The sequence below is a fragment of the Myxine glutinosa genome, chromosome 10 (genome assembly GCF_964187855.1).
Source record: "Myxine glutinosa chromosome 10, kmMyxGlut1.1, whole genome shotgun sequence".
NCBI classification, from domain to species: Eukaryota; Metazoa; Chordata; class Myxini; order Myxiniformes; family Myxinidae; genus Myxine; species Myxine glutinosa.
The window spans coordinates 121,865,113-121,877,008 of record NC_136270.1 but is presented as its reverse complement, the minus strand read 5'-3'; the positions used below and the strand labels follow the sequence as shown (position 1 = coordinate 121,877,008).

Sequence of the window (11,896 nt, the reverse complement as noted above, 5' to 3'; positions counted from 1 at the left end):
ACTTTTTGTAGACCAAATACCCTGGCTGCTCCCGACCGGAAGGAGCGTTGGGACCCCCAGGAATCCAGGACTCACGTCGGTCAGTCGCGGACAAGGGGATTAATCCCCCCTTCTTAAGGGGGAAAGGCCGACGTAGAGATCCGTATATATATATATATATATATATATATATATATATATATATATATATATATATATATATATATATATATATATATATATATATATATATATATATATATATATATATATACATATATATACAATTTAATTCCAGGATAAACCGGAACGGTCAGGTCAGGTCAGGTCTGTGTATATATATATGGTGCCTATGGGGCTAACCCCCGCTCTTGCAGGGAAAATGGCCTTAAAATGCATGTTGTTGTTGTTGTTGTGCCTATGGAAAGTCTACACCCCCTTTTCAAATTTTTCACTTTTTGTTGCCTTTTATCCTGGAATTAAATTGCATTAAATCAGACTTTTCCACCTTTATTGACACATCGTAACCCACAACTTCCAAGTGAAAAACAAATTCTACAAATTTTAGAAAACTTATTAAAAACGCAAAACTAGAATATCTTGGTTGGATAAGCGTCCACCCACCCCTGAGTTATTACCTCGTGGAAGCATCTTTGGAAGCAGTTACAGCTGTGAGTCTGTTGGAATAGATCTCTACCAACTTTGGACACCTTCATTTGGCAATATTTGTCCATTCTTCTGTACAAAACTGTTCAAACTCAGTCACGTTGCATGGAGAGGGTTGATGGACAGCAATCTTCAAGTCATGCCACCGATTTTCGATTGGATTTAGGTCGGGGCTCTGACTAGGCCACTCAAGGATATTTACCTTTTTGTTCCTTAGCCACTCCAGTGTAGCTTTGGCTGTGCGCTACGGGTCGTTGTCATGCTGAAAGGTAAACTTCCGTCCCAATTTCACCTTTCTTGCAGAGGGCAGCAGGTTTTCCCTCTAGGATTTTTCTGTATTTCGCTCCATCAATTTTCCCTTCTATCCTGACAAGTGCCCCAGTCCCTGCTGATGACAAACATCCCCATAACATGATTCGAACCCAGGCTAAACAGCCGAGAGGTGAGTGTGCGTACCTCCAGACCATGGAAGAACAAAACCGCATTGTATTCACATTTAAAACAGAAACGGATGATATCTTCACCTTAAGGACAAATTTTAACTTTTTACGAGTTCAATTCTGCATGAAAGAGTTTTTCAGAAAACTTAATTTCCTCCTGCAGAAGGAATAAAAACAAAAACATTTTTAGCTCAGCTTTTACAAACATGAACGTTTCGTGGTGGGTTCTTTCCCAATGAAACGTTTTCTTCAATGGTTTTACTTGTTCAGAGGCTCACAGGGTCATGGAGCTTCCATTTCACTTCCAGAAATAAATAAATATATAATCAGGTGTGTCCTGGGGGACTCAGGTTCGTTGACCTGCTGGAGACCGCCTATTCACACCCAAAACCAGGAAGGATGTTATTACAATTTCATTGACCATATCATCATGAATTATTTTAACTCCTGCATTTCTTTTAATTTAAAAATTATGGAAGTTTAATTTCTTACTTTAATTTCTTCAAACTTTTAATTTAAAAATTTTAATTCACAAAAAGATGCATTTTGTTTTTCAATTCAGAGCAAAAGTTTTACTTCATCTTGGTTTTTTGCCCGAATGAATCATTGCCTTGAGACATGTGATTTCCATAAAAGGATTACACGTGCGAACAACATCTGAGATTTTTCAACATTAAAAAAGACAAAATGTCTAGAAAATGAACTTTTTCACATGTAGTGCAGCCCGAGGCTGAGTATGTGGTCCAAGCGTTGATTGTGTTGGGTGCTGCAGGTTAGAGTACACATCTATCATGAGTCCATAAAATAATACCAATTAGACTGGTTCGAAAGGAAAATGGAGCCATGTTGGAGTTCGAACTTGCGAGAGTTTACAGATTTTATTGATTTTTTTTTTTTTGTATTTTTTTTTTTTGTATTTTTTTTGTATTTTTATTTATTTCTTTTTTTTGTATTTTTTTTTTGTATTATTTTTTGTATTTTTTTGGGTATTTATTTATTTATTTTTTGTGTATTTTTTTTTTGTATACAAGATCGAGGCTCGTGTAAGAGCAACCATTAATCACAAAAAAAAACTGATTTGTATTTGCAAATTCTGCATCCTTTCGCATTCCTGTTCCTACCTGAATGAATGAACACCATTGTAAACACCTTACACACATTCGACCGGTCAATGGCAAATTTCGTCAATGCTGCCATTTGGGCAAAGGGGGATGTCATGTGACTTCAGGTACAGATCCTATCATCGAGTAACCAATCGGTGCATTCTGGATTTGGACAAAGAGGATTGTCACGTGACTTCAGGTACAGATCCTATTATCGAGTAACCAATTGGTGCCTTCTGGATTTGGGCAAAGAGGAATGTCACGTGACTTCAGGTACAGATCCTATCATCGAGTAACCAATCGGTGCGTTCTGGATTTGGGCAAAGAGGAATGTCACGTGACTTCAGGTACACATCCTATCATCGAGTGACCAATCGGTGCGTTCTGGATTTCGGCACAGAGGAATGGCACGTGACTTCAGGTACAGATCCTATCATCGAGTAACCAATCGGTGCATTCTGGATTTTGGCAAAGAGGAATGTCACGTGACTTCAGGTACAGATCCTATCATCGAGTAACCAATTGGTGCCTTCTGGATTTGGGCAAAGAGGGATGTCACGTGACTTTGGGTGCAGATCCTATCTTCGAGTAACCAATTGGTGCCTTCTGGATTAGGGCAAAGGGGGATGTCACGTGACTTCGTGTACAGATCCTATCATCGAGTAACCAATTGGTGCCTTCTGGATTAGGGCAAAGGGGGATGTCACGTGACTTTGGGTACAGATCCTATCATCGAGTAACCAATTGGTGCCTTCTGTATTTGGGCAAAGGGGGATGTCACGTGACTTTGGGTACAGATCCTATCATCGAGTAACCAATTGGTGCCTTCTGGATTTGGGCAAAGGGGGATGTCATGTGACTTTGGGTGCAGATCCTATTGTGGAGTAATCAATTGGTGCCTTCTGGATTTGGGCAAAGGGGGATGTCATGTGACTTTGGGTGCAGATCCTATCATCGAGTAACCAATTGGTGCCTTCTGGATTTGGGCAAAGGGGGATGTCATGTGACTTTGGGTACAGATCCTATCATCGAGTAACCAATTGGTGCCTTCTGGATTTGGGCAAAGGGGGATGTCACGTGACTTTGGGTACAGATCCTATCATCGAGTAACCAATTGGTGCCTTCTGGATTTGGGCAAAGGGGGATGTCATGTGACTTTGGGTGCAGATCCTATTGTGGAGTAATCAATTGGTGCCTTCTGGATTTGGGCAAAGGGGGATGTCATGTGACTTTGGGTGCAGATCCTATCATCGAGTAACCAATTGGTGCGTTCTGGATTTGGGCAAAGGGGGATGTCACGTGACTTCGGGTACAGATCCTATCATCGAGTAACCAATTGGTGCCTTCTGGATTTGGGCAAAGGGGGATGTCATGTGACTTTGGGTGCAGATCCTATCATCGAGTAACCAATTGGTGCCTTCTGGATTTGGGCAAAGGGGGATGTCACGTGACTTTGGGTACAGATCCTATCATCGAGTAACCAATTGGTGCCTTCTGGATTTGGGCAAAGGGTAATGTCACGTGACTTCGTGTACAGATCCTATTATGGAGTAACCAATTGGTGCCTTCTGGATTTGGGCAAAGGGGGATGTCACGTGACTTTGGGTACAGATCCTATTATGGAGTAATCAATCGGTGCGTTCTGGATTTGGGCAAAGGGGGATGTCACGTGACTTCGTGTACAGATCCTATTATGGAGTAACCAATTGGTGCCTTCTGGATTTGGGCAAAGGGGGATGTCACGTGACTTTGGGTACAGATCCTATTATGGAGTAATCAATCGGTGCGTTCTGGATTTGGGCAAAGGGGGATGTCACGTGACTTTGGGTACAGATCCTATTATGGAGTAACCAATTGGTGCCTTCTGGATTTGGGCAAAGGGGGATGTCACGTGACTTCGGGTACAGATCCTATCATCGAGTAACCAATCGTTGCCTTCTGGATTAATTGCAAAGGGGGATGTCACGTGACTTCGGGTACAGATCCTATTGTGGAGTAACCAATCGGTACATTCTGGATCGTTCAAACATTCTTTCTGCCATGTATTGAACACACTTTGATACTTTGAAAGATTAAAAATAAAACAAATGAACCTCTTTCAATGATGAGGATTTTGGGCAGCACTGGTTACCCTTTTTTTTAACAAGTATAGCCATGACTCGGTGGTGGTAGTGGTGGTCGTCTGCAGCCTGTGGCTGCTGGTTGCATCTTTGCTTGGAGCGCCGCTGTGCTGCTGATGCAGTGCCCCCCATTACCAGTAAGCTGGTACTCATTTTGCCAACCTCGGAAGGATGATCAGGCTGAATCAACCCACCTGGTGTTAATTCAACTCCACGACAGGGGCTCGACCTCAGTACCCCAACGAAGATCCCAAACAAGCCAGGTACCTCAACCGTTAAACAACACCAGGTTTTCCCACGGTGTTAAGGATATTTGAGAGGGAAGGATCCTAACATTGATTGATTGCTGGACAAAGGGCATTGTTCATAGAGGATGGAGAATGGTATATGACATTAATAGGGTTTGTCAATACTATAATATAGCTTCTATTGAGGTGACAGAACTTTTGAGATGAGTCTTGAGTACTATGTTGAAGAGTGATTCATTATCTCATCCATTTACATTCTCTGATCATTGTCGTTGTTCGTCCCTACTCCGCACACACTTTGTTTTATCGATACAATGTGTGTGTATGCTTTTTAACTCAACTGGACTACCGTCCAGTTGAGTTCATCACATACTGAACCCACCGTCGTCCGTCGTCCGTCGTCTGTCGTCGTCGTCTGTTGTCTGTCGTCCGTTAACTTTTCGACGTTAACACTCCAGCGTCCACAAATATCAACCGATTCTGATCAAACTTGACCTGCAGCATCCTTACCCCAAGGACCAGGTTGGTATTACATTTCAGCCCGATCCGTTGAAAAATGGCGGACTTAGGCGACCATTTTGTTTTTGGTCATGAAAATGACGTTAACACTCTAGCAACATTGTTGCAAAGTGTTACATTGAATCAATTGTAAAACAAGGACAAGTATAAGGACACAAGGACCTTAAAATTATTACACAAGGTTGTTGGCTTTTCATTCAAGTCAAATCTAGTACAGACAACTGACCTACTTTAAAGTTGTCCAGTCAGTTCAGTTGAGTTCTGCTTCCCTGGAAGCTCTAATTATGTTATGTTTTTAGTTCCAAACGTGGGCTTATGGTTTGGGTCTCGTCCATCTGTCCGTCTGTCCGTGCATGCGTGTGTCTGCAACCATATATCAGACATGTATGGACCGATTTTGTTTGTACCTGGCACAAAGACAATACATGATGGTATACACATATCCACATAATTTTGCTTCGCGATGCGGACAAAGATGGCCGACCGGCGGCCATTTTAGTTGTAAAAAAAAACCCGATGTTCTTTTTGTCTGTATACTTGGTGGAGGCTCGCATAACAGCTAAAATGATGTTAAACAAGTCCTCAACCATTTATTGGACCTGCATTTACCGATCTTGCTCAAACTTGGCACAGATAATAAATGATGGCTTTACATATGCACGCTATTGTTTTTCGAGATCAGATCCAAGATGGCGGACTGGCGGCCATTTCGTTAGTGAAACGTGTCCCCTACCATTTCTCGACATGCATGGTCCATGTTTTTTTCAAACTCGGTACAAAGACCACACATGAGAGTATACATATGCAGAAGATTTTGTTCTGTCATCCGACCAAAGATGGCCGACTGAAGGCCTTTAACTCCATACAGCGAAATGACTAAAACCACGGATGGGGTTTGTCTTTTTCTCCTCCTTCTTCATCTTCTTCTTTTATTCGGGCACCAATTATTCCCGCGCTATTATGGGGTTGGCCGGGAGAAGTTTTTGGCCCAAGTATTTCACGAACCCGCTGGCCAGTCCTAACGCTCGACTAACTTGTTTTGTAATTTTGTAATTTGTTTTGGAATTTGTAATTTGTAATTTTGTAATTTTGTAATTTGTAATTACAGGAATTTGGAATTTGTAATTTATTTAGGGTGCTGGAGATAGCTTGCCGACCCTTCGCGAAAGACACCATGGGGATCTATAACGTCCACTGACTAACGTTGGCAGACGGGACGCCCAGTTTAACATCCGTCCCAGGGACGTCACACACATTGATGAATCGCCATGCCTGTGAATCTCCAGGAAGGCAGTTTATAGAAACCAAAAACTTCAAAATTGGTACGTGAAACTTCCTTCCTTGCGCGTCCCTGCCTTTATTTAATTCCCACAAATCTCTAGAATCATCACATCACCTGAACAAAATTTCAAAATGTTAACTGCGGAATTGACCTGAGCACCATTTCCGGCTATTGATAAAATGTTCATTTGTCTAATTCGGACATTGTGGGACACTCCAGGGATTTCAACAGTGTTGTTGGAGTGCTTGCTCGAGTGCTTAAGCTGCTTGGTGAGCGCTCTTCAGGCTTCTTTTTCAGGTTATGGCAATACAGTGGACAGCTCTCCCTTTTTGTTTTAACCTACGCAGTATTTCATTACACGAGAGCACATCGATTCACATTTTCGTGTGATCTACTTTCAGGTTAATATAATTCATATTAATATCCCTATAAAAATAGACATTAAAAAAACAACGTCGAATCAAACATTGTGTTTGGATCTCCGCCATGTTGAACTGTAACTTTACAAGTGAAAGTCTGACATTTGGTTTGCATATTTCGCTGATTTCCTGCTTGATTTTCACTTCGTGTTTTAACCGACAGGTTTTCAGAACCCTAACCCTCCCTCCCCTCCCCTTTTGCTCCCCCCCCCCTATCATTTCCCCCTCCCCCTCCCCTTGGTCTATGTTGGCAGAAAGAAGGAAAGAAGTTCCGTATATGGAGTCTTCATCATTCGGTGGATGATACATTCTGTACATTAACATTTGGTGGTTGCACAGATTGATACACAGAGGTATTCCAGAGATGTATGAGGGGTTCTTGCTGAACATGGGTGGTAAGGAATATGGAGGTCATGGAGTGCTTCCTCATACAGGTCAGACCAATTATTTTATCGTAAATCAAATGAATATCTAAAATTATGATACTTAGTAATAAATTTAATGTCAAACATTGGGTCTCGATTTGGGTCATAAATGTCATGTCATGATGCCAAACATGTCAAAACATGTCAAAATCATAAACATGTAAACATGTCCTCAATGTCAAATTGACATGTAAACATGTAAACATGTCAAAATCATAAATTTAATGTCCTCAATGCCAAACAGGAAATCAGAGCTGTCTCCCTTGACATATCACGTGCCTTCGATACCGTCTGGCACCCAGCTCTGCTCACCAAACTCTCCTCCTATGGTATCCATGGAAATCTCCATGCATGGCTTGCCGACTTCCTCTCTGGTCGTAGTCAACGTGTGGCCCTGAATGGATTTCTCTCAACTCCCCTTCCTGTTCAGGGTGGAGTTCCCCAAGGCAGTGTTCTGGGCCCTGTGCTTTTTCTGGTCTTCATCAATGATCTCTCCGACTCTGGAAAATCCTCTCTATCTCTTTGCTGATGACTCCACTCTCTGCCGCTCCATTCCTCTGCCCTCAGATCGGCAGTCTGCAGCCTCCTCTCTCTCTGAAGACTTGGACAAAATCACAGACTGGTCAAACAAGTGGTACATGTCTTTCAATCCTGACAAATCTCACACTCTTACTATGTCTCTCCGAAAAGATCGACTGGACAACCCTCCCATCCACTTTCTCAACAATCCTCTCCAAGAAGTTCTGTCGCTCAAGCTTTTCGGTCTCACTATCTGCCATGATCTTTCTTGGGAAAACCACATTTCCAAGCTGGCCTCCAAAGCCAGTCGCCGACTGGGCATCCTCCGTCGTGCGAAGTCCTTCCTCGGCACACCTGAGCTCCTCACCACATACAAGGCTTTCATTCGCAGCTCAATGGAATACTGTTCTCCCCTATGGGCCGGTGCTCCTGCCTCACACCTAGCTCGGCTTCACGCTGTCGAAACCAAAGCTTTCAGAATTATTGGAATCTCCCGCGATGAAGCTATCTCTGAGGGCCTTTCACTCACTCACTGCAGGCAGGTAGGTGGTCTTTCTGTCTTCTACCGACTCCTCTCCGGCCTTGCACCCCCAGCTCTCTCTGTGCTCTGTCCCCCAAATATTCCTACAGGTCGCACAAGATCTGCCAGCAACCCTCTGATGGTTAAACTGCCGAAATCTCAGCTCTCTGCTCACCTTCACTCTTTCATTCCTCTTTTCTCCCGCCTCTGGAACAAACTCCCTCACTCCCTTCAATCCCACTCGTCCCTCCATGTCTTTAAAACAGCTGTTCACCACCATCTCTTATCTTCCCCCATCCAAAACCTTGATCTTTTCTACCCCCGCTAATTCACCCCAGATCCACCTTGTTTGAAATTCCAACTTCTTTCCTGGAAGTCCTGGCAGTGTCCATCTGTTTTATACCTCTCCCACCCCGCCCCCCTTCCCATGCCACCCCCCCCCCCCCCAATGCCCTATCCCTCTCACAGATCTCTCGATGTCTCCATGTCTCTCAGTCCCTGCTCTCAAAATAATGTTGTGTTTGTGTCTTTCCTCCTCTCTCCCCATCTTGTCTACCGCTCCCGATGTTATATGTTTTATGTGTCGGTTTGTCTTTCTGTGTGATTAATGTTCGCTCTTTCACGAGCCTCGATCTTGGATACCAAAAAAAAAAGAAAAAAAAAGAAAAGAATTTGGAAAAATATATTTTTAATTCCTGTTAAAAAATTATTGTATTGTGATAGGAAGCCAGGTTAATTTTAATTTATTGTATGGCACACCTGAGCTCCTCACCACATACAAGGCTTTCATCCGCAGCTCAATGGAATACTGCTCTCCCCTCTGGGCCGGTGCTCCTGCCTCACACCTAGCTCGGCTTCACGTTGTTCAAACGAAAGCTTTCAGAATCATTGGAATCTCCCGCGATGAAGCTATCTCTGAGGGCCTTTCACTCACTCACCGCAGGCAGGTAGGTGGTCTTTCTGTCTTCTACCGACTCCTCTCCGGCCTTGGTCCCCCAGCTCTCTCTGTGCTCTGTCCCCCAAATATTCCTTCAGGCCACACAAGATCATGTCTTTTTCAACTGCCAAAATCAAGGCTCTCTGCTCACCTTCATTCTTTCATTCCTCTTTTCTCCCGCCTCTGAAACAAACTCCCTCACTCCGTTCAATCCCACTCCCCCCTCCAGGTCTTTAAAACAGCTGTTCACCACCATCTCTTATCTTCCCCCATCCAAAACCTTGATCTTTTCTACCCCCGCTAATTCACCCCAGATCCACTTTTTTGAAATTCCAACTTCTTTCCTGGAAGTCCTTGCAGTGTCCATATGTTTTATACCTCTCCCACCTCCCCCCAAGCCCTCTCCCTCCCACAGTTCTCTCGATGTCCCTGCTCTCAAATGTTGTGTTTGTGTCCTTCCCCCTCTCTCCCCATCTTGTGTTCCGCTCCCCTTATTTTGTGTTGTATTTGTCGGTTTGACTTTTTGTGTGATTAATGTTAGCTCTTTCACGAGCCTCGATCTTGTATACAAAAAAAATAAAAATAAAAATAAGGTGGCGTAACGGTTAAGGTGGCTGGCTTAAGGTCATTGGGATCTTGAGTTTGAGCATCTGTGATGCAGTTGAATTAACACCAGTTGGGTTAACTCAGCCTGTCATCCTTCCGAGGTCGGAAAAATGAGTTCCCGCTTACCGGGATAACAAGGCATTACCAATGATGGTAATTTGGCAGCTACAAATACACCTCATGGTGTGAAAGGAATGGTTATTATTATTATTATTGTAGATAAGCCTGAATTTTTTTGTTTCCTGCTTGGCATCTACTTTTCCCAAATCTCTGTTGTGCAGAAGTCAGCGAGGCAAGCGTTCAACATGTGTACCCCTCATCCCTCTGCCAGTCTCCCACTTCCCACCCGCCTCATTCCCAAACACTTTCCCGGGAGATCCGGTTTATTTTTTTTACAAATTAAGGCCTATAATCTTGCCCCCTTAAAATCAACAACATCCGCAAATTCAAACAGTAACCATTTAACCTGAAACACAATTAGCTCAACATAAACAAAATCCCAAGAGTAACAACATGGCGAACATTGCCAACTGTTGGTTCTGGGTGACTGAGAATTTGGTTTAAAGGTAAACTCTGTGCTTGTCTGAGAGATTTCGCCCAAAGACAAAGAAATGGACAGGAATTTTTTTCTTCAGACAGTCTTGAGCTCCATATTCCTGAAAATGTCTCATGTATCCATTGCTGTGTCGTTATGTCTGCTTGTTTGATTATTATCGTGCTTCCTGGATTGCTTTATTATCGTGCTAAAACATTGCTTCAAAAAAGGGGACCAAAAAACAACAACAACCACGGTTCCCGAAAAAGGCCAACCCCCGCTTTGCGGGGAAAAATGGCCTCTAAAGGTGTTTTTTTTTTTTTTTTTTAATCCAAACATGTGGGTGTCCGTGCCGAATCTCAGTAGTTGTTTTATTTTTCAGCACTTTTTTTTTCCTTTCTATCAACGCCCTCTTGCTCCTGATATCTTATCGCATTCCCATCTCCCCAACCTTCACAAAATACAATGCGCTGTCCTTATCAAAGGCTGACAAGATGGCTCAGGGTTAGCAGACTCATCTTTGTCTAGTCTTGGTGGGGCTCCCTTCCCAATTACAAAACACTAGCACAAGCCCATGGTAAAAAATACCACAAAAGTAGGAGGTTAAGTAAGGAATGTCTTCACTTGTTGTTTGTATATGGTGCTTAAAGCAAAGAAAATAGAGTAAAATGAGTTTAACAACTTATTGATTTATTCAAATGATTCGATTGGGTAAACTGACCATGGATTATATGAAGATAATTTAGGGTTAGAAACGATGTACTGCCTGTCCACAATGTCTTATTCCAGTTTTAAAATTTTATTACAACCAAACCAAAAGAGATGCAATGATGCAGCTTTTTAAAAATTTGTCACATAATTGATAAAGTTTCTGCTGTTCTTCAGGACACCTCAACATGTGAACCTTTAGTGGCACATAGCAGCACATCCAAGCGATAATCCACTTCAATCCATGTCACGCTGCGGATGCATTTGAATATTGGCAATTGGTTAACCACTAAGTGATTCGGGCAACAAAAGCTTGGAAAATATTCCTTCACAGACCCTACATGAAGAAGGACTGGACTGTCTCGGCGTCACATCAGGAGACAGTGGAGTCCAGGGGACTGTCCCACCACATCCAATCAATCTACCAGGGAAGTTCTCTGTTCTGAAGGTTGTAATATCTGCTCTTTATATGCATAAAGATGCAATCTCTGTGTGCAACTTTGTTTTTACACTATCTTTTTCCCATAGGTTTGGATAAATTTTAAGCAACTTTTACTTAATAATTATTTCTGTCCAAGGAGCGTTTCCATGTTTCAGAGGGGACAGACAGACCGACAGGCAGCATTAGCCTAGTATGTATACTGTATAGAGTAGTGTCAAATTCCATTAACAGCAAATATATATATTTTTGAGAGCGATAGAGGCAGCGATCTGTTGTCCAAGTTCAATTCTTTTGTCAGATTTTAAAAATTCTAATTTTTCCATAGGTTTAGATTAATTTTAAGCAACCTTTACCTATTTTTTCTCTTCGAGGAGCATTTCCACATTAGAGGGTGGGACAGACAGACAGACAGACAACATCAGCTTATG

The 11,896-nt window shown here is 42.6% G+C and overlaps 1 long non-coding RNA gene across 1 annotated transcript in view; it reads left to right on the top strand.

The window, feature by feature from the left end:
• Window positions 1–11,264, top strand: part of LOC137415955 (uncharacterized) — a 12,858-nt gene extending 1,594 nt beyond the window's left edge. Inside the window, exons 2-3 of the long non-coding RNA XR_010982170.2 lie at window positions 7,031–7,210; window positions 11,204–11,264. This is a non-coding gene — a long non-coding RNA (uncharacterized LOC137415955). The remainder of the gene's footprint in view (window positions 1–7,030; window positions 7,211–11,203) is intronic.
• The last annotated feature ends 632 nt before the right edge of the window (window positions 11,265–11,896 follow it).